The 25561-nt window shown below is 43.2% G+C and overlaps 1 long non-coding RNA gene across 2 annotated transcripts in view; it reads left to right on the top strand.

The window, feature by feature from the left end:
- The first annotated feature begins 2557 nt into the window (after positions 1-2557).
- LOC141236384 (uncharacterized) overlaps positions 2558-25561 on the top strand; it is a 49930-nt gene continuing 26926 nt past the window's right edge. The window contains exons 1-4 of one of the 2 annotated variants that reach the window (XR_012302048.1): positions 2561-3266; positions 4624-4704; positions 12489-12578; positions 21234-23863. This is a non-coding gene — a long non-coding RNA (uncharacterized lncRNA). Of the gene's footprint in view, positions 3267-4623; positions 4705-12488; positions 12579-21233; positions 23864-25561 lie in introns of those variants that run through there. The other variant, XR_012302049.1, reaches the window with a different exon arrangement.

The following is a 25561-nucleotide window of genomic DNA, read 5'->3' as shown; positions in this document are numbered from 1 at the left end:
GAACTTGGAGAAAGGTTTTGTCTTTCTCTGGTTCTGGGGTTGATGGGGGGCGCCAATAGGAAACATCTTGGAGTTTTGACAAAAAGGTCATGAACTAGGGTTATCCACCAGCACCCTTAAAGTTCAGGTTTCTGCCTTGGGTGCCCTATATAGCTGTGATCTAGCGGGTAACTACTGGGTTTCTCGGTTCATTAAGGCAGCTTTTAGATCTAGACCTATTATTAAAAGCAGCTTGGTTCCCTGGGATTTAAATTTGGTTCTAAAGGCCTTGACTAGCTCGCCGTTTGAGCCAATAGAGTCAGCAACCCTTAAATCCCTCTCCCTTAAGACCACTTTGTTAATAGCTTTAACCTCGGCCAGGAGCATTAGTGACATCCAGGCCCTGTCTATGGCCTCGCCGTTTACTCAAATTCTGGATGATAGGCAGGATCTGGTCTAAAAATCACTCTCTCTCCCTAAGGTAGCCACTCTTTTCCACAGACTTCAGGAAGTCCTCCTACCCTCCTTTTGTCCAAATCCTAGTAACCAGAAAGAGGTGGAGTTACATACGTTAGAAGTGAGGAGATGTGTGGTTAGGTACCTTTCAGTTACCAAAAGCTTTAGAAAAGATAACTCGCTGTTTATATCCTACCAAGGGGCTAGGAAACGGTCTAAGGTCACGAAGTCCACCATAGCTAGATGGAATAGGGAGGCCATTTCTCTAGCATATACATCTAGCGGCGAGGAAGTGCCAGAAGGGCTGAAGGCTCATTCCACCCGGGCTGTGGCGACCTCCTGGGCTGAGAAGGCAGGTGTCTCGACAGAAGACATATGTAGGGCTGCTACCTGGTCCTGTCCCTCTACATTCCATAGACACTATATAGGTTAGATATGGTTATATCGGCTGACCTCACCTTTAGGAGAAGAGTGTTCCAGGCTGTGGTCCTTCAATAGATTACTTCATCTCTGTAATTCTCTCGTGGTGCTGTCATGGTCGACCGATAAAATCTTAAGTTACTTACCGGTAATGGTATTTTTCGGAGACCATGACAGCACCCTCACATTCCCTCCCTTCACGTTTGTGGGAGCACTCCCCTTTTATTAATTATCTCACACTCAATAGGTGTCGAGTGGTATGGCAATTTTGTGATTGTTTGCTGTGTTCATTAACCTGGCGGTACTCTCAATGCTCTGTAATCCAAACTGAGGCGGGAGAGAGGTGGCTCCCTTTTTAGCCTGTAGGTTTCCTCTCCTTGGTGGGCGGATCCCCTCTCTCGTGTTGCCGTCATGGTCTCTGAAAAATCCCGTTACCGGTAAGTAACGACTATTCATTTGATGGAGCAATCAAAAAATTGTTCCCCAAAATGGTAAGTATTAAAAACGGTCTTAGAAAGTTGAAACACAAGCCAATTTGTTTGCAAAGTTTAGAATTTTTTAAAAGCAGTAAAATGTTTTTGTTTTTTTCTTCTGCACCATTTCACTTTATTTAGAATTCATTGCCCTTTTTTTCTATATCTTGCACAGTAAAATGAATGGTGTCTTTTAAAAATGCTGTAATTTTGTCCCACAAAATACCTCTCAACCCTGCTGCATTGAATAGTGTCTGTGTTATTCACTATGTAATATGTTGTTGTTTTTTATGGTATACTAATGTATAGTGACTAGTGATGATCGAGCGTGTTCTATGAACCCCTTCGGCGAGCACGCTGTCTAACAGCCGTGGCACTTGCAGGCACGGCGACCTTAAAAGAAATGCCGAGCATGCCAAAATACTCAGCGAGCACCCGAGCGTGCTCGCTGAAGGGGTTGATGGAACACGCTCGATCATCACTAATAGTTACCAGATGCCTCTAAGGAATCGTTTTTGGCCTCTGTTTTACTGATGCTTGAAGTGCAAATTTTTGTAGCGCTAATGATTAAGTAATATACCCCTCCCTCCTATTCCCATTCATGACCATGCAGGATTTGGAAAGCTAAATCCATAGACACCTCTATATCTTTTATCTGTTGCTGCATTTGAGTGCTCTGGGTGTAACGGAGCACTTACCGAGCCTCAGCCTTCCAAGGTTGCTTCCCTGCCCAGCATCAACCTCTTTATTTTGATTGATAGCTCACTGTCTGATTTTCCTTGCCTGGTGCCTGACGTTCCAAAAAACTGTGAGCTTTCATTGACACCTGAGGCTAAGTTCCCACCATAAGCTTTCGTGAGTTTTTGATGTTACAGATTTAAAGCAAAAAAAAAAACAAGTAACCTATTTTACTTAATAGGTGCAGGAATGCTGTAGAAAATCTGCAACATCGAAAACTCACCAAAAGCAATGGGAACGTAGCCTAAAGAGACCGGATGCTTGATGTGGGAGATAATCTCAGGAGACAGAGACTTAACTCCTTATTTGCATGTGAACCAAAATTCTAATTACTTAGAAGTGCAGCAACAGATAGAAGATATAAAAGTGTCCATTGGTTTAGATTTACATTTCAAAGGCCTGCATGCCCACATCTGAGGTCTAACAGATTTCCTTTTAAAATTAGTGTATTGCTTTGAACTGGAGCTATTGCTCAATCAGTAGCGCCACACATAGTCACAAGGTAGCCCTAGCCTAATGGAGCACCATAGACACTAGCACTGGGAACTTTCCCTCCGTACACGCAGAACATAAACAAAAGCAAAAAGCTATTTGGCACATTACTTAATTATTTATGTATATTTATAGAATGAAATGTTGGATCTCGTACGAGCTCTATCCTTGTTTTTCACAGAACTCCTATCTATTATAGTCTAGGGCTGTTCACATATTTCTGCGGACCGCGTATTTTTCACTGAAACGCGTTGACCTGTCGGATTTTGATCCAAATCAAAGTTTAGAACTTCTCGGATGGAAAACAAAGCTGATGAAAATCGGTCATTTTTTTTTTACCTACAAGAGAAATCACTGTGGTCTGAATGAGGCCTTACTCCATTATTTATTTTTTTAAGCAGCGTTCATTCCAGGCTGCTCTACAATGAAGAGGGTTTACACACCTAAAATACATATATAAAACACAGAAACAAGCTACCATTGACAGACTATTATGGAGGGGGACACTGCCACCACGAGCTAACAGTGTGGATTCTGGGGTCTCGCTCCTTCCCTCAAGGTGTATTCCAAAAGCCGCCTCCAATAAGCAAGTTCTGGCCAAGCTGCAGGTGGAGAGGGAGCCAGGATTACGGTGAAGGCCCAGACTGCGTCTCTGTTTTACACTTACGAGAGGGAAAGAAGTATCTCCTGAACCTGATCGACACTCCGGTGAGTGTGACGTTTCTTCTTGATTTGTTTCTCTGTGGTCTTGTTGCGGATGTTCAGATACTGAATGAGTTATACAAAATGCAGCAGCTGCTCTAATAATAATAATTAATTTACAGGATGGGCCATTTATATGGATACACCTAAATTAAATGGGAATGGTTGGTGATATCATCTTCCTGTTTGTGGCACATTAGTATATGGGAGGGGGAAAACTTTTCCAGATGGGTGGTGACCATGGTGGCCATTTTGAAGTCAGCCATTTTGGATCCAACTTTATTTTTTTCAATGGCAAGAGGGTCATGTGACACATCACACTTATTGAGAATTTCATAGGAAAAACAATAGTGTGCTTGGTTTTAACGTAACTTTATTCTTTCATGAGTTTTTTACAAGTTTATGACCACTTATAAAATGTGTTCAAAGTGCTGCCCATTGTGTTGGATTGTCAATGCAGCCCTCTTCTTCCACTCTTGACACACTGATAGCAACACCGCAGAAGAAATGCTAGCACAGGCTTCCAGTATCCGTTGTTTCAGGTTGATATCACCAACCATTCCCATTTAATTTAGGTGTATCCATATAAATGGCCCACCCTGTAGATATAACACTGTTTTTTTGTTTATTTGTTTGTTTTTTATAGACGCCCATAAGAGCTATCCAATATTTTAACATTGAAAGAGTTTGCTCTCAGATTACAGCTTATCACTTCTCCACAGAACAGATTGCTTGCTAATTGCTGGGGGACCCATCTCTGGGACTCCCAATCACAGGAAATCAGGTGCACGAGCCATATTACGCCCATGGATTGGCAGATGAGCGTGTGCACTGCTGCTCCACTCAAAGGCTAATGGGCTGCCGGAGATGGCCGAATTCAGAGCTCGGCTATCTCCATCAGTCCCGTAGACAATGGCACCACTCCATTAAAAAAGGGAATGTGAGACATCTGTTCTTCTGATCATTGGAGGTCCCGGTTGTCACACCCGTACAGAATAGCCAAAAAGTTGCGATCTTGGCACAGCCTATTTAAGAATGCTATAGAAAAAAAAACACCAGCTCACCCACAGCCCGGAGATCGTGTGGCCACACGTGTGTAAATCACAGGAAAAAGAAAAGGAACTCCAGCTCCATAAAATCGATCTTTATTATTTCATCTTTAAAAGTTCATTAATCCACAAGGTTCAAGTGAAAACTTTATGCAACATAGCAGCATGTTTCAAACGCTCAGCATTCTTTGTCCATCTACATAAGAAATGACTCCCCTCACATTTAAATATGGTTATTTAAGAATGCGCCTTGTATCCATCAGTCCATAATTGTCCAACATGTTTTCCCTTTTAACGTTTTTGTACTTTTGTAGGGTCATGTTGATTTTAGCTACGAAGTTTCAAGGTCCCTTTCTGCATGCCAAGGTGTATTATTGGTGGTCGACGCAAATGAGGTACTTTTTCTTAGTGACGTTGTATATAATTATAATGCTTATGCTACCTGTAAGGTAGATATAATTTATGATATACTGTTACTTCTTTATTCTTCCAGATTTATTGTACACTTGCATCTATACTCTTATTAGATTCTGATTATATAGAGACAGAGACTCTGATTCCAGCCAAGTCTCAATAACTGGCTGCTTGTTTTAGTTTTATCACTCAAGGACTAGTAAACCTGCTACCATGTAGTCCTCCACATTCATGAGCTCTATATATAACCCCACCCGCACCACTGATTGACAGCTTTCTGTGTACCCTGTTCATAGACAGAATATCTGCAGCTAATAAAGGGATTTTATCAACACTGCATCAAGCAGCTCAGTAAGTGACACATCGCTGGAATCCAGGTACTACGGGTTTACCGTAACTAGAGGGGCCAGAAGACTGCGGCGTCTGAGCTCCTCCACTGATTAGAAGCACTTCACTATAATATTAAACCGTGAAGGTTTCTGCTAGCAGTGCAAAGGTTAATCTGTTCAGTTGAGAGCTGCTAGAGCTTTCCAGCATTGATGGTCTCAGCTGTTCAGTGTTGGCCTCTCCCTCTCCTATATATGCTCGCCTCTGGCAATCTGGGATTCCCAGTGTTAGATTTATGCTGCCTAGTTCCTAGTTCTGGAGTCGGAGGTGTTGGTTGTTTGAAGAGGCGTTTGTGTGTTAACTGCCATCTTTGCCAGAGACATAAGGAGACACTCCAATTTGCAGGGGGCCTGGGGTCAAGGGCACCTAGGTTTGAGTTAACTGAAGAACCCATGCTGTTGGGTGTGGCAACTTGTTCTGTTGCTCCAACTGTAGTTCGTCAGAAAGGGTGTCTGTGTGTGTGTGTTTCTATGTGTGTGTGTGTTTGTGTGCGCGCTTTTCCTAAACACCCACCGGAAAACTAAGGTGCCCGAGTTGTGGAGGGAATTGGCAACTCGGGGATGTACTTAATTCCTCTGTGGGTAGGTCACAATTTTTTTTACCGTTCAAGATCCATCTTGGCAAAAGTATGGTGGTAATTTCTGACTTTTTTGACAGTGGGGCGGGGTTTAGTTTGATCGACGCTAGGTTCGATCAGGACCTCAAACCTCATAAATTCTCTAGATCAACACCCATAATCGCCATTGACTCTGCACCCTTGAGCTAGGGCTATTTTACTCTTGTCGTTCGTGTGCTACATCTGCAGGTAGGGGCATTGCACTCAAAATTTATTGACTGTTATGTGCTAGAGGGCTTGCCCGCTCCTGTGGTCCTTGGACTACCTTGGTTTACGCTGCACAATCCTGTGGTAGGCTGTGTGCCCACTATGTGTTTTTTTTAAGCATTTCCGCAGCGGCAATTCCGCTGCAGAAACGCTTAAAAAAACGCTTGGTAGAAGGTCTGCAATGTTCCCCAATGATAATAAGCATGTGCTATGCACATGCCGCAGAGATTTCCGCTGCGGATTCAGTGCGGAAAAATCCGCAGCACTACCTATTATTTTGCGTAATCGCGGCGTTTTCGCCGCCATTGACTTGCATTGAATCACTTCATATCCGCATGACTACATGTGCACATGCGGATATTAAGCGATTCAATGTGCGAATGGTACCCGGGTCTGGAGAAGAGGAGACTCTCCTCCAGCCCCGGGTACCATGGTACCTGTAGAAAAAAAAAAATACATTATACTTACCTTCTGATGGCCCCCGGTCTTTTCTCCGCTGCGTCCAGTCCACAGGGAGCAGCACAGAAGCCGGTGCAGAAGGGGAGACAAGGGCTGAGCCACTTACACAGACAGAAAGCTGAGGAGAGGAGGACATGTTATTACTCCAGGATCCGCTCCATTCATTCCCTATGTGGCGTACAAGCGCTGAGCTCGGCTTTTCCGGAGCCCCATAGAGAATGAATGGAGCTGCAGTTGATCCCTGACTTTCCACTCCTTCCCGATCAGACGATGGTTCGCAGCGTCAGACCCCACGATCAGTAAGTAATCACCGAGCCTGTGGATAAGTGATAACTTGTTTTCTTCAGACATCCCCTTTAAGCAATGGAGCATGCCAGCAGAGAAGGTGGGAGGAGGCGCTGGTTACAGGGGAGACTTTACCTCTGGAGGCCCCATATAGGGCATGTGAGGGGCAGACACTTCCCGTATTCATCATTACTGAACCCCCGCTCTGTACGGCTCTTATCTGAGCTGCAGGAGATGCAGCAGTTACTAATCAGCCGCTCTCCGTTCACTTGCAGCCGCCCGAGCTCTGCTATGCCTGTTAGGGGTGAAGTTCGGGTCCTAGGAGGCAGCGACTATGCAGCCTGCACAGCAGATCACAGCCCGGGCACCGCGTTGCCGGGTAAATTTCCACTTTGTGAGTTGATTCTTGTGCAGCAGCCCCATGCAAGTTGCTCCGCTCTCCTCGGCCAGCTTCTGCTGAAGACTGAGCTCCTCTGCCCAATCTAGGAGCTCAATAGCCCTGATCACGTCAGTGGTAGCCCAGCGCTGCTGGATCAGATTTACAAATGGCAAACTAATCAGCCCTAGGTATTTCTAATATGTGCAGAGCAGGCGACATAAGTCTGACCGGTGTCCTCATAGACATTTCCACAGCCGGGGTCTAATAGGAGCAGTAAGATGGCCGTCATGGGGTCCATTGTTAGATCTCGGCTGCCATAGAAACTCATCGGCACCAAGATCGCGCCTCCCTCTCCTGTCTAAAGTGCCTAAATGCTGTGGAAGCCCCCTACTGTGTCATACAATGGATTAAGCTGCCAGGATCAGGGTTGGCTCTACTGTCGGCGGCTGAGGCAGGAGCAGGACTGTGTTATTCAGCCACACTTCTGCCGCAGATCTTGCTGCTTCTGGTTGAGACCTTGCCCTCATTTATCAATGACACGACGGATGTCCTTACTAGGTTTGACAGCATCTTTGTGGATGATAATACTCTTTTTGTCACTGCTGATGTGGAGACACTATATACTTGCATTGAACATGATGTTGGTTTTGGAGGCTGTCCGCCTCTTCCTGGGTGCCTCCGACCTGGACGGCCCTTTGTGCGGGTTTATCCTTGGGCTGCTGCGCTTTATACTTACCACAATTTTTTTTACTTTTAAAATCTGTTTTACCTGCAGAGGCGCGGTACGGCCATGGGTGCGGCCTGTTCCCCCTCATATGCCAATCTCTTCTTGGGTTTATGGGAGAGACACATCTTTGGTGGCGAGGGGGTGTGGGTCACTGACCATGTGCTGTGCTGGCACCTGTATATTTGTTTTTGTGGAAAGGTACGGCGCAGCAGCTTGGGACTTTCATGAACAGACTAAATCAAAACAATTTAAACATTCATTTAACATATAAATACCACTCAACGAAAATTGATTTCTTGGACGTCAGCCTTGGGGTCGACTCTCTGTCGTCCGTCCAGACTGTCGTCTTTAGAAAAACAACAGCAGTCAATGCTCTTATTCATGCTTCGTCTGCCCATGATCCCGCCACCATAAGGGCCGTCCAGGTCGGACAGTTCTTCCGGGTGAGGCGGATATGTTCCTCCAACCAACTGTTTGAGGCACAGGCAAAGGACCTCCAGACCCGATTTATACAACGTGGCTATAGCCGTGATTCTATTAAGAGAGGATATGCCAGGGCTAAAACAACCCCAAGATCCCAATTATTATACCAACGTAGAAGAAAGGACACAGGGAAAGGCCAAATTCATTTTATTTCCACGTTTAATAGCGAGTGGAATAATATGCGGGCAATTTTAATGAAACACTGGCCTATCCTGAGTGAGGAAGCATGTCTGGCTCACCACTTGGGCGAACGACTGTCTGACACCCAGAAGGTCTCGCAATTTAAGCGATCTTATAGTCAGCAGCCATTACGTTCCTCCTAACAGTATGTTTTTGTCATCCTTCAAAAATACACTGGGGTTCTACACCTGTGGCCACTGCCTGGCCTGCACGAATGTACTTCGCTGCAAGACCTTTGACTCTGCTGGAGGTGACCGACAATTTAAGATCCTACATTGGATCTCGTGTAGTGATCTATTATGCTTCATCTATGTGGGACTCGCCTCCAGAGAACTCAGTCAGGGTCCGCGAACACGTTAGGGACATTAATGCGGCGAGGCATGTGACCGATACCTCAGAACTTAAAACGATTCCCCGTCATTTTAAAGAATTCCACAACTGCGACCCTCGATCCCTCATGATTAGGGGTATCGATTTGATACACCTCGGGACGAGAGGTGGCAATATAAAAAAAACTTCTTGCACGATGGATCGTTACGCTTGACACCATGGCCTCCAAGGGCCTCAATGAGTCTTAGTTTTGCCTCTTTCCTCTAGATCAGTGATTTTCAACCAGTGTTCCGCGGCACACTAGTGTGCCGTGACACATGGTCGGGTGTGCCGCGGGGAAAGTTCCCCAAACTATGGTGCCCCCTCTGTTTTGTTTCCCGGCAATGCGCTCGATGCGCAGTCACGCCTTCTTACAATGTAGGAGACGTGTACAATAACACATGCGCAAGCTTTGAACCTCGCGCGACTTAATGACGTCACCGAGGCCGGCGCGTCATCCTGAGAGCGGAGAGACTCTCGCATTTGCCCGCCGCCAAGGTAATGCCCGCCAATAATGCTGACTATATGAGCTTTTGCCTGAGTATATGAACTGTTGGCAGAATACTCAGCATAAGAGCTGGTACTTTTAGTACTCCAGCAGTATACTGCATATAACAATGAGAAATGTAAAATGAGAAATACTATAGTCATGAGGCTGGAGTACTACAAGTACCAGCTCATATGCTGAGTATATGAGCTGGCACTTGTACTCTGGCCTCATGGCCATAGTACTTCTCATTGTACCCCTTTATATTGCAGTATATGAGCCACATAATAATCAGCACCATATACTGTGGCGCTGTACAGTGCACATCACCACAGTATATGATGCTGATAATCATGTGCTCATATACGTGGGACTGTATTTATGAGGTTACATGGGATTGAATATATGAGGGGGTTATCCTTTTTTATTTCACTTTTTTAAAAATAAATAATTTATTGAAAGGACCTCTGCCAGGCATATTTCACTCTTGAGGGCTAAAAAAGTAGCTCTTGTGGTGGTAAGAAGCTGATTTAAAACCCCCAAGAGTGAACTCCGTGAGAGTTGTATGTATGGAATAATAAATGATATTAGTACCGTTCTTCAGCAGTCATGTCCTGCTTGAATTGACTCTAGTGGCGTAGCACTTGGCAGCCGGCTCTATTCTACTTATAGAGAAAGCTGAGTGCTACGTCACTAGTGTCAATTCAAGCAGGAAATGCAGACCGTAGTAATATAAGTTATTATCACACACATACAGCTCTCGCGAAGTTCACTCTTGGGGGGTTTAAATCAGCTTCTTGTCACCACGAGAGCTGCTTTTTAAGCCCTCAGGAATGAAAGATGCCTAGCAGAGGTCCTTTAAGTGTGGCAGATAATGTAATACTCTTCTATTTTAGTGTGTGGCTGCGCACACTATCTCAGCAGTGATGGAGAAGTATTTGAGAATAGAAAAGGCAAATGCCGAACAGGACCCTGGACACAATCCTAACCCAAATGAAGGCCCTAGTATGAGAGTTCGACAAAAGAAAAAAGACAAGACGGTGAGCTCAAGGCAATACAGTGAAAGCTATCTTTCATTTGGATTTACTTCCACTGGGGATGCGACAGCACCAACACCACTGTGCTTGGTGTGTGGTGAGAAGCTTTCCAATAGCGCTATGGTGCCAAGCAAACTTAAACGCCATCTCCAAACGAAACACCCTTCCGTTCAAAATAAACCGATGGAGTATTTTGTTCGCTTACGTACAAACAATGAGAAAGGGGCAACTTTTTTGAGAAAAAGCACAAAGGTAAACGAGAGAGCCCTCAAAGCTAGCTACCTTGTTGCTGAACTCATAGCTAAATCAAAAAAGTCCCACACTGTGGCAGAAACATTAATACTACCAGCTTGTAAAGCTATTGTAAATGAGATGCTTGGCCCTGAAGCAGCTAAAGAGATAGCTAAAGTGCCTCTCTCTGATAACACAATTGCCAGACGGATTGATGACTTGTCTGCGGACATTGAAACAGTTGTTTTGGAAAAGGTGCGCATCAGTAAGAAATTTGCCTTGCAACTTGATGAGTCGACGGATATCAGTGGACATTGTCAGTTGTTGGCCAATGTGCGTTTTGTGGATGGTGAAGCCATTAGAGAAAACTTCCTATTTTGCAAGGCACTGACAGAAAAATCAACAGGAGAGGCAATATTCCAAGTCACATCGGAATATCTTGATAAAAGTGGACTTACATGGGAAAACTGCACAGGTGTCTGCACTGATGGAGCCGCAGCCATGGTCGGACGCATCAAAGGCTTTGTAAGTAGGGTTAAAGAAAGAAACCCAGATGTTCTTGCTACCCACTGTTTCTTGCACCGTGAGGCCCTCGTTGCAAAGACCTTACCAGCAGATCTAGCTCCTGTGTTGGATGATGTTGTGTGCATAGTGAACTTTGTGAAGACGCGACCTTTGAGATGTCGCTTATTTGCGTCTTTGTGTACAGAAATGGGAGCGGAACATAAAATCTTATTGCTCCACACGGAGGTCAGGTGGCTGTCACGCGGCAAAGTGCTGGCCCGTGTGTATGAGTTGCGAGAGGAACTTAAAATATTTCTTACAAACGAGAGGTCCGATTATTCAAAGCTGCTTGCAAGTGATGAGTGGTGTGCAAAGCTGGCTGATATATTTCAATATCTGAATGAACTAAACACACGGATGCAAGGTCGAAATGAAAACCTGCTTACAAGCACTGATAAAATGAACGGATTCTGTTTAAAGGTGCAGCTCTGGCAACAACATGTGCAGGGTGGCAACCTTCAGCTGTTCCCACTCACCGAGAAACTGCATGATGACAATACTGCTGCAATGTGCGAAGCGATTGGCAGACATTTGAAAACTCTTGAGGAGAAGTTATCGTTCTATTTCTCTTCAGCCTTCACAGAATGCCTTGACTGGGTTAGGGACCCATACAGCTCATTATCCGTTGCTGGAAAGGACATGACTTTAAAGGAGCAAGAGGAACTCGTTGAACTGAAGCAAGATCGCGGTTTAAAGCTAAAGTTTGCTGATCTTCCTTTGGACAGTTTTTGGTTATCTGTTGCCAAGGAGTTCCCCATTCTGGCCAACAAAGCTATTTTGACATTGCTCCCATTTTCAACCACATATCTATGTGAGCTGGGCTTCTCAAGCTTGACTACGATAAAAACTAAAAACAGGGAGAAACTGAGAACTGTTGAGGAAGAGCTTCGTGTGTGTCTTTCCACCATTCCTGCCAGGATATCCCTTTTGTGTTTATCGAAACAGGCCCAGGTTTCACACTGAGTGAGTAAAATAAATTTAGAATCTATATTATTAACTATATGTATAATATGACTGTTTTAGTGTCATTTTGTGCTATTTTGGTTGGTGGTGTGCCCCAGGATTTTCTAAGTATAAAAAGTGTGCCGCGGCTCAAAAAAGGTTGAAAATCACTGATCTAGAGGGCACAAAGGAGGCGTTATTACTATGTAAGTGACACAGTGATGAATTTATTATGTGGGGCATTAAGAGGAGTGCTGTTTCTGTACCACACAGCAGGTGCAGTAATAGGGTCACATTCGACAGCTGTAGCTAGGTATTGGGGAATCAGCAGAATGAGGATTTTGTGCAGGTTGGGAATAGATGACAGAGACAGTGCAAGAAATGTGAGAAGTCAAATGTGTTTTCGTTACAGATGAGTCCTGGCTAGAGAAGTTGTCATGTTGGTCTGGGCTAGATGGAAAAGACGGTAAAATAGACTACTCCACCAGAAAGAGCGTCAGCTGTAAGTTACTATATATAGCTGTACAGTAATCTCTTACATGTTCTGCAGGACTGGTAACTACCACTATATGGTCACCATATGGCGGTTATATCAGTGTTGGTCTCTGTGTAGAGATTTATTTTCAGTAACAACGCAGCCATCGGCTGAGGTTCTTCTATACACATGATCAGGGTTCACCACCGTAGTTGTGTACAAAGTTACTTGGTTAGGGGCTCACTCAGATGTTTCACCCCCTCTGAGCTGAACCCCTAGCAATGCCTCTGGGCAAAGACTTTTTCACTACCGAATATATATATATATATGTATATATATATATATATATAGTACAGACCAAAAGTTTGGACACACCTTCTCATTTAAAGATTTTTCTGTATTTTCATGACTTTGAAAATTGTACATTCACACTGAAGGCATCAAAACTATGAATTAACACATGTGGAATTATATACTTAACAAAAAAGTGTGAAACAACTGAAAATATGTCTTATATTCTAGGTTCTTCAAAGTAGCCACCTTTTGCTTTCATGACTGCTTTGCACACTCTTGGCATTCTCTTGATGAGGTTCAAGAGGTAGTCACCGGAAATGGTTTTCACTTCACAGGTGTGCCCTGTCAGGTTTAATAAGTGGGATTTCTTGCCTTATAAATGGGGTTGGGACCATCAGTTGTGTTGTGCAGAAGTCAGGTGGATACACAGCTGGTAGTCATACTGAATAAACTGTTAGAATTTGTATTATGGCAAGAAAAAAGCAGCTAAGTAAAGAAAAAAGAGTGGCCATCATTACTTTAAGAAATGAAGGTCAGTCAGTCCGAAAAATTGGGCAAACTTTGAAAGTATCCCCAAGTGCAGATGCAAAAACCATCAAGCGCTACAAAGAAACTGGCTCACATGAGGACCGCCCCAGGAAAGGAAGACCAAGAGTCATCTCTGCTTCTGAGGATAAGTTTATCTGAGTCACCAGCCTCAGAAATAGCAGGTTAACAGCAGCTCAGATTAGAGACCAGGTCAATGCCACACAGAGTTCTAGCAGCAGACACATCTCTACAACAACTGTTAAGAGGAGACTTTGTGCAGCAGGCCTTCATGGTAAAATAGCTGCTAGGAAACCACTGCTAAGGACAGGCAACAAGCAGAAGAGACTTGTTTGGGCTAAAGAACACAGGGAATGGACATTAGACCAGTGGAAATCTGTGCTTTGGTCTGATGAGTCTAAATTTGAGATCTTTGGTTCCAACCACCGTGTCTTTGTGCGATGCAGAAAAGGTGAACGGATGGACTCTACATGCCTGGTTCCCACCGTGAAGCATGGAGGAGGAGGTGTGATGGTGTGGGGGTGCTTTGCTGGTGACACTGTTGGGTATTTATTCAAAATTGAAGGCATACTGAATCAGCATGGCTACCACAGCATATTGCAGCGGCATGCTATTCCATCCGGTTTGCGTTTAGTTGGACCATCCATTTATTTATCAACAGGACAATGACCCCAAACACACCTCCAGGCTGTGTAAGGGCTATTTGACCAAGAAGGAGAGTGATGGGGTGCTACGCCAGATGACCTGGCCTCCACAGTCACCAGACCTGTACCCAATCGAGATGGTGTGGGGTGAGCTGGGCTGCAGAGTGAAGGCAAAAGGGCCAACAAGTGCTAAGCATCTCTGGGAACTCCAAGATTGATTGAACACCATTTCCGGTGACTACCTCTTGAAGCTCATCAAGAGAATGCCAAGAGTGTGCAAAGCAGTCATCAAAGCACAAGGTGGCTACTTTGAAGAACCTAGAATATAAGACATATTTTCAGTTGTTTCACACTTTTTTGTTAAGTATATAATTCCACATGTGTTAATTCATAGCTTTGATGCCTTCAGTGTGAATGTACAATTTTCATAGTCATGAAAATACAGAAAAATCTTTAAATGAGAAGGTGTGTCCAAACTTTTGGTCTGTACTGTATACATACACACACTGTATACAGGTGCATCTCACTAAATTAGAATATCCTCAAAAAGTTAATTTATTTCAGTTCTTCAACACAAAAAGTGAAACTCATATATTATATAGAGTCATTACAAACAGAGTGATCTATTTCAAGTGTTTATTTCTGTTAATGTTGATGATTATGGCTACAGCCAATGAAAACACAAAAGTCATTATCTTAGTAAATTAAAATAATTAACACCTGCAAAGGCTTGATAAGCAGTTAAAAAGGTCCCTTAGTCTGTTTCAGTAGGCTGCACAATCATGGGGAAGACTGCTGACTAGATGGATGTCCAGAAAGCAGTCATTGACACAGTCCACAAGGTCGCAGATTTCCAATTTTCATTTGGAAATCAAGGTCCCAGAGTCTGGAGGAAGAGTGGAGGGGCACATAATCCTAGCTGCTTGAGGTCTAGTATGAAGTTTCCACAATCAGTGATGGTTTGGGGAGCCATGTCATCTGCTGGTGTAGGTTCACTGTGTTTCATCAAGACCAAAAAGTCAGCACAGCATTTCTACCAGGAAATTTTAGAGCACTTCATGCTTCCCTCTGCCGAAAAGCTTTTTGGAGATGCAAATTTCATTCTTCAGCAGGACTTGGCACCTGTCCACGCTGCCAAAAGTACCAATACCTGGTTTACAAACAACAGTATCACTGTGCTTGATTGGCCAGCAAACTCGCCTGACCTGTATTGTCAATACGAAGATGAGAGACACCAGACCCAACAATGCAACGAGCTGAAGACTGCTATCAAAGGAACCTGGGCTTCCATAACACCTCAGCAGTGCCACAGGCTGATCGCCTCCATGCCACGCCACATTGATGCAGTAATTGATTCAAAAGGAGCAAGACCAAGTATTGAGTGCATTTACTGAACATACGTTTCAGTAGGCCAACATTTTGGATTTTAAAAACATTTTCAAGCTATTGTTATAAAGTATTCTAATTTACTGAATTAATGACTTTTGTGTTTTCATTGGCTGTAAGCCATAACCATCAACATTAACAGAAATAAACACTTGAAATAGATCACTCTGTTTGTAATGACTCTATATAATATATGAGTTTCACTTTTTGTATTGAAGAACTGAAATAAATTAATTTTTGATGATATTCTAATTTAGAGAGATGCACATGTATATGCCCTCCATCCTGGTATATATTTCCCTCATCCTGGCCCCATCCTGGTATATCTACATGTCCTCCATCCTGATATCTATGTTCCCCTTCATGGTCTTATCCTGGTGTGTGTGTGTATATAATATATATATATATATATACATATATACACAGTACAGACCAAAAGTTTGAACACACCTCATTTAAAGATTTTTCTGTATTTTCATGACTATGAAAATTGTACATTCACACTGAAGGCATCAAAACTATGAATTAACACGTGTGGAATTATATACTTAACAAAAAAGTGTGAAACAACTGAAAATATGTCTTATATTCTAGGTTCTTCAAAGTAGCCACCTTTTGCTTTGATGACTGCTTTGCACACTCTTGGCATTCTCTTGATGAGCTTCAAGAGATAGTCACCGGAAATGGTCTTCCAACAATCTTGAAGGAGTTCCCAGAGATACTTAGCACTTGTTGGCCCTTTTGCCTTCACTCTGCGGTCCAGCTCACCCCAAACCATCTCGATTGGGTTCAGGTCTGGTGACTGTGGAGGCCAGGTCATCTGGCGTAGCACTCCATCACTCTACTCCTTGGTCAAATAGCTCTTACACAGCCTGGAGGTGTGTTTGGGGTCATTGTCCTGTTGAAAAATAAATGATGGTCCAACTAAACGCAAACCGGATGGAATAGCATGCCGCTGCAAGATGCTGTGGTAGCCATGCTGGTTCAGTATGCCTTCAATTTTGAATAAATCCCCAACAGTGTCACCATCAAAGCACCCCCACACCATCACACCTCCTCCTCCATGCTTCACGGTAGGAACCAGGCATGTAGAGTCCATCCGTTCACCTTTTCTGCATCGCACAAAGAAGAGGTTGGAATCAAAGATCTCAAATTTGGACTCATCAGACCAAAGCACAGATTTCCACTGGTCTAATGTCCATTCCCTGTGTTCTTTAGCCCAAACTGTTCTCTTACGATTGTTGCCTGTTCTTAGCAGTGGTTTCCTAGCAGCTATTTTACCATGAAGGCCTGCTGCACAGTCTCCTCTTAACAGTTGTTGAAGAGATGTGTCTGCTGCTAGAACTCTGTGTGGCATTGACCTGGTCTCTAATCTGAGCTGATGCTAACCAGTGATTTCTGAGGCTGGTGACTCGGATAAATTTATCCTCAGAAGCAGAGGTGACTCTTGGTCTTCCTTTCCTGGGGCGGTCCTCATGTGAGCCTTTTTCTTTGTAGCGCTTGATCGTTTTTGCAACTGCACTTGGGGACACTTTCAAAGTTTGCCCAATTTTTCGGACTGATTGACCTTCATTTCTTAAAGTAATGATGGCCACTCGTTTTTCTTTACTTAGCTGTTTTTTTCTTGCCATAATACAAATTCTAACAGTCTATTCAGTAGGACTATCAGCTGTGTATCCACCTGACTTCTGCACAACACAACTGATGGTCCCAACCCCATTTATAAGGCAAGAAATCCCACTTATTAAACCTGGCAGGGCCCACCTGTGAAGTGAAAACCATTTCCGGTGACTACCTCTTGAAGCTCATGAAGAGAATGCCAAGAGTGTGCAAAGCAGTCATGAAAGCAAAACATGGCTACTTTGAAGAACCTAGAATATAAGACATATTTTCAGTTGTTTCAAACTTTTTTGTTAAGTATATAATTCCACATGTGTGAATTCATAGTTTTGATGCCTTCAGTGTGAATGTACAATTTCCATAGTCAAGAAAATGCAGAAAAATCTTTAAATGAGGTGTGTCCAAACTTTTGGTCTGTACTGTGTATATATATATATATATATATATATATATAATAAATAAACACCCCATCCTGGTATATATGTCCCTTATCCTGGGCCACATCCTGGTATATATGTCCCTTATCCTAGGCCCCATCCTGGTATATATCCCTTATCCTGAGCCACATCCTGGTGTATATATCCCCCATCCTGGTATATATGTTCCTTATCTTGGGCCCAGAGGCATATCTTAGTTCAGGGGGATGAAACTTCTGAGTGGGCTACTAACAAGGAAACCCTGATTACAACTATGGTGGCGCACCCTAGTAGTGGATGTAGAATTCCTCTACTGTATCCTCCACACGCACAGTATGATGACCCTATAGTACCCCACCCCTCAACTCCCCCCGGAAAAGTATGGTGACGACAACACAGTATGATCCCCCAACTGTGACCCCCCCACAGCCTTCCATGCAGTGTAATGGGCCTACACAATATAATGGTCCCCACACAGCCCTTTACACAGTATGATGGACCCCACACAAACATTCACACTGTATAATTGCTTGCATACAGTATAAAGGCTCCCACATAGACCTCCAAATATTATAATAGCCCCCACATTGCCTTCCATATAGTATAATGCACCACATAATCCTTCATATAGTGTAATGTACTACCATAGCCCTCCATATAGTATACTGCACTCTCCATAGTTCTCCTTATAGTATAAAGCGCTCCACATAGTCCTCCATATAGTATACTGCACTCCCCATAGTCCTCCATATAGTGGAAAGCACTCCCCATAGTCCTCCATATAGTAGAAAGCACTCCCCATAGTCATTCATATTGTATAGCACACTCCCTATAGTCCTCCATAGAGGATAGTGTACTCCCCATATTCCTCCATATTGTATAATATAGTCCTCCATACAATATAATATAATGCACCTCATAATTCTCCATATAGAATAATGCACTTCCATAGTCCTCCATATTGTATAATGCACTCCCCCATAGTCCTCCATGCAGTATAATGCACTCCCCATAGTCCTCCATGCAGTATACTGCTCTCCCCATAGTCCTCCATATAGTATAATACACTCCTAATAGACATCCATATGGTATAATACACTCCCCATTGTCCTTCATATAGTATAAATAACTCCTCCTACTCTTCCATATAGTATAATGCACCCCCATAGTCCTCTATACAGAATAAAATGTACCCCATAGTCCTCCATACAGTTTTATGGCCACCACAATGTTCTCACTGATTTTAAAAAAAATATATATATATATAATACTCACCTTTCCTCATTCCCCCGCTGCTCCGGTCTCTGCAGCGAGCGTTTTGAGCGCCCACACAGCCCAGTGCAGTGGGCACTATGTAGTGACGTCAGATACCGAGAAGGAATGATGTGGGAGGAAGCGTCAGCTGACGCTCCCTCTCATCATTATTTTCAACTGTATCGGCCTCCAGAATGCCAATATAGTTGAACATGCGATGACAGGCAGGGGGGACTGGTGCTGGCACTGGATCACCCCCCCCCCCGACTCACAGGTCTCATTTCGGCTCCATGGTGGCAGTACAGGGAGATCGTATTTCTCTGCTCTACCGCAGAGTTTAACAGTTAAAAGTAGCATAGCTCCGGGTGGGCCCCTCAGAGTGTGGGGCCAGGGACTACCTGCCTGCTACGCTACTGCCTGGGCTCCATCCTAGTTTGTGTCCCTTATCCTGGGTCCCATCCTGGCATATATATCTCCCATACTGTGCCCCATTCTGGTATACATATCCCCCATCCTGGTATGGATGTTCTCCATTCTGGTATATATATTCTCCAACGAGGTATACATGTCCCCATTCTGCCACTGTTCTTTAAAGTATAGAAAATAAATATTCTACTCACCTTCCCTCCGCTCCCCCGCCGCAGTGGCATATCTTTTTGAGACCATCAGCTAACTTCAGTGTGCAAGTGACTGGAGCGCATGACATCCCTGCCATGCGCCCCAAGTCAAGTACACGCTGGCGTCAGCTGCTGGCATGTGATTGGTCGGCAGCGTGTATTGCAGAGCTGCACCTCAATACACGTCAGCATAATGTGTACCCGAGGATGCACATCCAGTTGAAGCTTGCGCTGGCGTCAGCGGGCCCCTCACCTGCATGGGCCTGGGTCGCGACCTCTGTGACCATGATCATTATGCCCCTGTTTTTTACCCATTCAGGGGACTTTCCTGTTTGATGTTATTGCATGGATTGTGCCACATACTTTTTCCATAGGGATTTAGGGATGGGGAAGAGGTTCATATGACGGCTACTAATGTTGACTAGACAGCTCTGAGAGTATACTTATATTAAATATAGTGAATACAGAGTTGAGAATAATTACCATGTCATTCCTGCAGGTTAAGATGGTACTGGCTGTAGATGCCCGTGTGATGCTGTGTTGAAGTATAATGGGTTTGATAGAAAAGTATACAAGAAAAATAACTTGATGAAATCTGAGGATCAATACTGAGGCTAAAGAGAAGCAAAGATGGGGCTGAATTGTAGGGAACTGAGCACACTTTACATAAAGCAACTTCTGAATTTGTTATGCAAGGGTGGTGTAGGGATGGGAAAAATAACTGGACTACTTCTTTTATTATGAGTTAGTTTTTTATTCCAGATATTGTTTCACTATCTATAACAGGGGGTCTCAAACAAGCGGCCCCTCCGGCTGCTTCATGCGGCCCGCAGACACCATAGACCCCGATCGTGGCCCGATCCAGGAGCCGCAGACATCAGCGCTGTAGTGCAGTGTATTGTCGCGCAGAGACCGGCTCTCTGCACAGCAATACCAATGCCAGCGGCCGACCTATCAGAGGCCAGCAGCTGACATCTGTGTCCCAGCGCAGCGGCGTATGTCGTCACTGACGCAGATGTCAGCTGCTGGCCTCTGATAGGCCGGCAGCTGACACTGGTATTGCTGTGCAGAGAGCCTGTCTCTGCACGGCAATACACTGCACTACAGTGCTTATGTCGGCGGCTACTGGACCGGGCCGCGATTGTCAAGGGGTCTATGGTGCCTGCATGCTGCATATGCAGAAGGACGCCGAGGGAACGGAAGACAGGTTAGAAGAATTTTTTTTTTCTCTGTTATGTGCACTATGGGCATCTGGATAGGGACATAAGGGCACGTGGGTGAGCACATATGGCCACCTGGATGAGAACGTTCCTACAATATGGGTACCTGGATGGGGACATTCCTACAATATTTGGACCTGGATGGGGGGCATTACTACAAGATGAGGACCAGGATGGGGCATTACTACAAGATGAGGACCAGGATGGGCACATTGCTACAATATGAGGACCAGGATGGGCACTACTACAAGATGAGGATCAGGATGGGCACATTACTACAAGATGAGGACCAGGATGGGTACATTACTACAAGATGAGGACCAGGATGGGTACATTACTACAAGATGAGGACCAGGATGGGCACATTGCTACAATATGAGGACCAGGATGGGGCATTACTACAAGATGAGGACCAGGATGGGCACATTACTACAAGATGAGGACCAGGATGGGCACATTACTACAAGATGAGGATCAGGATGGGGCATTACTACAAGAAGAGGACCAGTTCAAAAGGTGTATAGAAAAAAAATGGTATCACTAAAAATGTCTATTTGTCATGCAAAGAATGCGGCCCCCCAAATTCAATTTTTTTCTGTGTGCGGCCCATATACCCAGCTGAGTTTGAGACCCCTATTCTATACCATTTTAATATTTTGATTTTGTACTTCTGAAATCATTCTAGAGTGAAGACATCAGTAATCAATACAGAGATGGATTTCACACTGACGGCATTATTGGATGAGGCGTGTTGGCCGATAATGTTGATATGGGAGAGGATTAACCATGGATATGCATCAGATTCTCCCCCAAAGTCATTGGGGTTCCGAAAAGGAGGCTATGGATACCAAATATGGGTTTTTAGCTCCTACAACGAAAAATATTCTGTTTTCTGGGACACTTTTCACTCATACTGGAAAGTGCACACTCCATTCGGCCCTGTTTTATATTTCATTGGACCTCGGTTTATTGATGAGACAAGCCAAGGATTATATGTACCGCCATCATTTACTGTCATTGTATCAGATACAAATGTTTTAATGCCTGCTCGAGCTTCAACGGTAGCTAAGCAAATATTAAAAATTACCCATTTTGTTCTAAACTCTATTTAGTGCAGTGATTTAGATGATAAACACATTTGATGTATGAAAATTTTAAACTTTATATATATTTTATTGCAAATTTACATTTTTCCCTGAATGTCAAGGTGTTCATATCTCTTACGTGGGTATTTCATGTTCTAAAAAAATAGTTAATAGCATTTATATGCAATTACATGCTGTTAAACAATATTGAGTAAAGAATCATTTACTACATCTAAACATATAATATGACACCGTTATATGTTCAAAGTGTTTATCAATGTGCATGTCCACCTAATGAGCCAAGTGCTGCTGGATATGCATGCTTGGTCTCTCTCCTGAAGTAGCATTATATACCTATGAAAAGTCCTAGCATTATATACCTATGAAAAGTCCATGTGCAAGGGAAGTAAAAGGGACCATACTGTCTGCTGCCAGAAGGGGAAGAAAACTGATTATGTGCGGAGTTGGCACCCAGCAGCACAGATTAATAGCAGCTAAGAGATGGGGCAGTACAGCTGAGCTGACAGCACTATGAGAAAAGAGCTCACAAAAGTATAATGAGACAAAGCTAACCTCTGCTGTACTGCCCCTTCCCCAACACTTTCTGACATGATGAAAGCTGAAGAAGTGTTAGTAATCACACATATGTCTACTATTCTCCTAGAACTATGTAATCACATACAGATTTGCAGGAAAATCAGTGAGAGCAGACAGTCTATAATTACAAAATAGAACCTACAAAGTCGCAAGTAACAAAATATAATTTTATTAATTAATAAATATAGCTGGACAACTAGAGATAAAAAAACAAGATATAGGACTAATTAAAAACCAATAAAACACAGCAGGCACAATAATAAGTACTGAACATAGGTCCCGATGCCCAAATACTCCCTGTGCAGCCTCCACCTTACCCTCCAATGCACGTTTCACTAATGCTTCCGAAGGGGTGGTGAAGCGGAGAATGGAAGCCAACTTTTTAATGAGTGAGAAAGGTGGTGGAGGTGATGGCCATTTCTATCAACGCCTTCCACTATGATTATGTGGCGTGGTCACTATCAATACCTGCATTGGAGGGCGCTGATGGAGTCATTGAAGCTGAAATTCCGGGTCCCAGCCGAGCAGCCAGTGCGCATGTGCGAAATGGAGTGGCAGCCATCTTGGATGAGGAAAACTTGCCCAATGCAACTATGAAAGTAGAAATATATGGGAAAATGTGGGGCGGCGGCTATATTGGATGGGGGAAACGTGCCTATTGCAGTGGGGAAAGTAGACCTTGGTGGGAAAAAGAGGCAAAATGAAAAACAATATGTATGTGAATAACTGATGAAAAATGACAGAATGTGGAAGCATGGAGTGAAAAGTGAGGGTGCTAAAAAATAAACAAAAAAATATCATTGGTTGCGTTGTGACATGTCAATGAAATGAATGATGAAAAAAAATAAATCTAAATAAAGTGATAGGGGAATAGGGAAGATCATAAAATGAAAAGCTAAGAAAAATTAAAAAAAAATATATATATATATATAATGATAATAAATAGTAAGTAATAAAAAATTATAAAATTAAAATAATAATAGTGTAATGAGTAAGCAAAGAAAGAGAACATATGAAAGTGAAAAAATGTATGCATAGTGGTAGAATAAAATAGTGTGTATAAAACACACAGAACAATGAAAAAAATATATAAAAACACATTTAAATGGAAAAATGTGCAGCAATATCCAGATGAGACGACAAAGTAAAAAATACTGGAAGAAGGAAAAAATGTGGGACTTGTTTTCATATTAGCCACTGAGATAAACTGCATCCTAGATTGAAAGAGAAGAAGTGAGAAAACAAATAAAAATGAATAAAACTAAAAAGCCACAGCCGACTTCGCAAATATAAGGAAAATAAAATGAAATGTTGGGAAACAATAAGGGAACAAAAAGATGGTAAATTGTAGTCCTGAAAGAATACAACAATTAAAGATAGGAAACAAAACTGAGCTGTTCTTATAAACCAAGAGGTGCCAATGTTTATAAAGTAGTTATCCACTTACATTCAATTTGTACCAGTTTTTTCTTGTTTCAGAAAAAACTGTTTCAATATAGGCCAATGGACTTCATCTCTTCGACTATGGAAACTGGTGACTGGCAGGACACGTTCATCTAGATTTTTCATCTTTTTCAGTAAATCATCAAGGTTACATACTCTAGCTAATCTGTAACCTCGGTCAATATCTTTTACTCGATATCCGCGTTGTGTAAATCTGTCTTTCAGATCTCTAACATGGCTCTCAAAGTCAGATGTTTGATCACACAAAATTACTTATCCATTCATGTGAATATTGTATGTCTGAACCATATCTCTCACCCATAGCCCTACAAAAAAGATTTTCATAAGACAGCGCAAATGTTACACCCATAGTCTGCAAGAAAAATCTGTTCCTGAATACAAAAAAAATTGTGATCCAAAACAAAATTGAGTCCATTGGATGGATAAGGAGGTCTCTGGATAGACCCTGCGTGTTGAGAAGAAATTTGGTTGCTGGCATCCCCTGTTGATGACTAATGCAGGTATAAAGGGACTCAATATCACATGTCACAAGGAACATGTCAGGTTCCAATACTTCACCATCCAATCGCCTTAAAACCTCTCTCGACTCCTTTAAGTAGGACGGAAGATCGACCATACAAGGTTGAAGACAATGATCAAGGAATCTACAGATCTGTTCATTCATACTTCCACGTCCTGATACAATGGGACAACCTGGGGGGTTGAGTAAATTTTCATGAACCTTAGGTAATAGAATGTAGCAATAACTGGACCGTCAACCATGAGATCTTCCCATGATGGTTTAGGGATAGTGCCTCTCTCAAGTGTCTTATCCAAAATAAGGAACATATTATTTTGAAATGTTCTTATTGGCAATCTGCAAAAAAATACTTGACATCATTCAGTTGACAGGAAGCCTCCCTTTCATACATGTCAGTATGCCAAATGACCACATTCGATCCTTTGTCAGTTTACCTTTTTACCACCTGTTTCATGATTTTTTTTATTTCATTTAATGAAGTCATCTGTTGTTTAGTAAAATTATCATTGATTCGCAGTGATGAGTGAATATTTTAAGTTACTCAGACTGTTCTCATGAAAATTTCAAGAGGGACAAAGAGAGAGTAGAGGAAATATGGCAGATTTCTTGACAATTCAAGAAGGGTTTTCTGGTCATTGAGGATCTTTCCCACCCCCTTTCATTATTAACCTCCCTTTAAAGAAACACATGGCTGCATGCGACATGGGTTAAACAGAAGGCACTATACTCCAATACTGACTTCCCACCAAAACGGACATTTTTAATATCAGCTTCTGAACCAGACCTATCCCCCGCCACAGCTCCGGACACGTGACACCTTACTTGGCCTGGGCCCGCCACACACCTAAAGCTTGCTCAATACCCTCTCTCAAGGCCAAAGACCATAAATCCATCCCAATATCATTTAGATGCACACTGTCCGATCTCAAGTGCTCCCTAGAAGGCACCTCCAAATCCTTATGCCTTACCACCACACCACCATTCCTTGCTACAAAACGAGCCATCGTTTTGTTAACCTTAATCCTGGTCTTGTTAATACGCTCAACCGATTTTGCGTACCTCCAGTTCAGCCGAGCAACAATGTCCGACCAAACAATAACGATTCCTGGATACGCTGACCACAACCGTAACATATCTCTGATGAGTTTCCATGATGATCTAACCCCAAGGTAATTTCCTCCAACATGTAACACAAGTACATTCGGCGGTTGATTCACCCTACAATAGTATGCCACCTCCGGCAAAACTCTCCCCCAGGTCATACCGCGGATACCCAGCCACTTGATCAGTGCCGTGGACCGAGCCTGCCTGAGCTGCCGACCATCCGTGCGAACATCGGCCTGTAAC

The sequence above is a fragment of the Phyllobates terribilis genome, unplaced genomic scaffold (assembly GCF_046119375.1).
Source record: "Phyllobates terribilis strain yellow unplaced genomic scaffold, ASM4611937v1 Scaffold_694__1_contigs__length_805567, whole genome shotgun sequence".
Lineage (NCBI taxonomy): Eukaryota > Metazoa > Chordata > Amphibia > Anura > Dendrobatidae > Phyllobates > Phyllobates terribilis.
The sequence above is the reverse complement of the archived record's forward strand: the minus strand, read 5'-3'. Positions and strand labels throughout refer to the sequence as shown.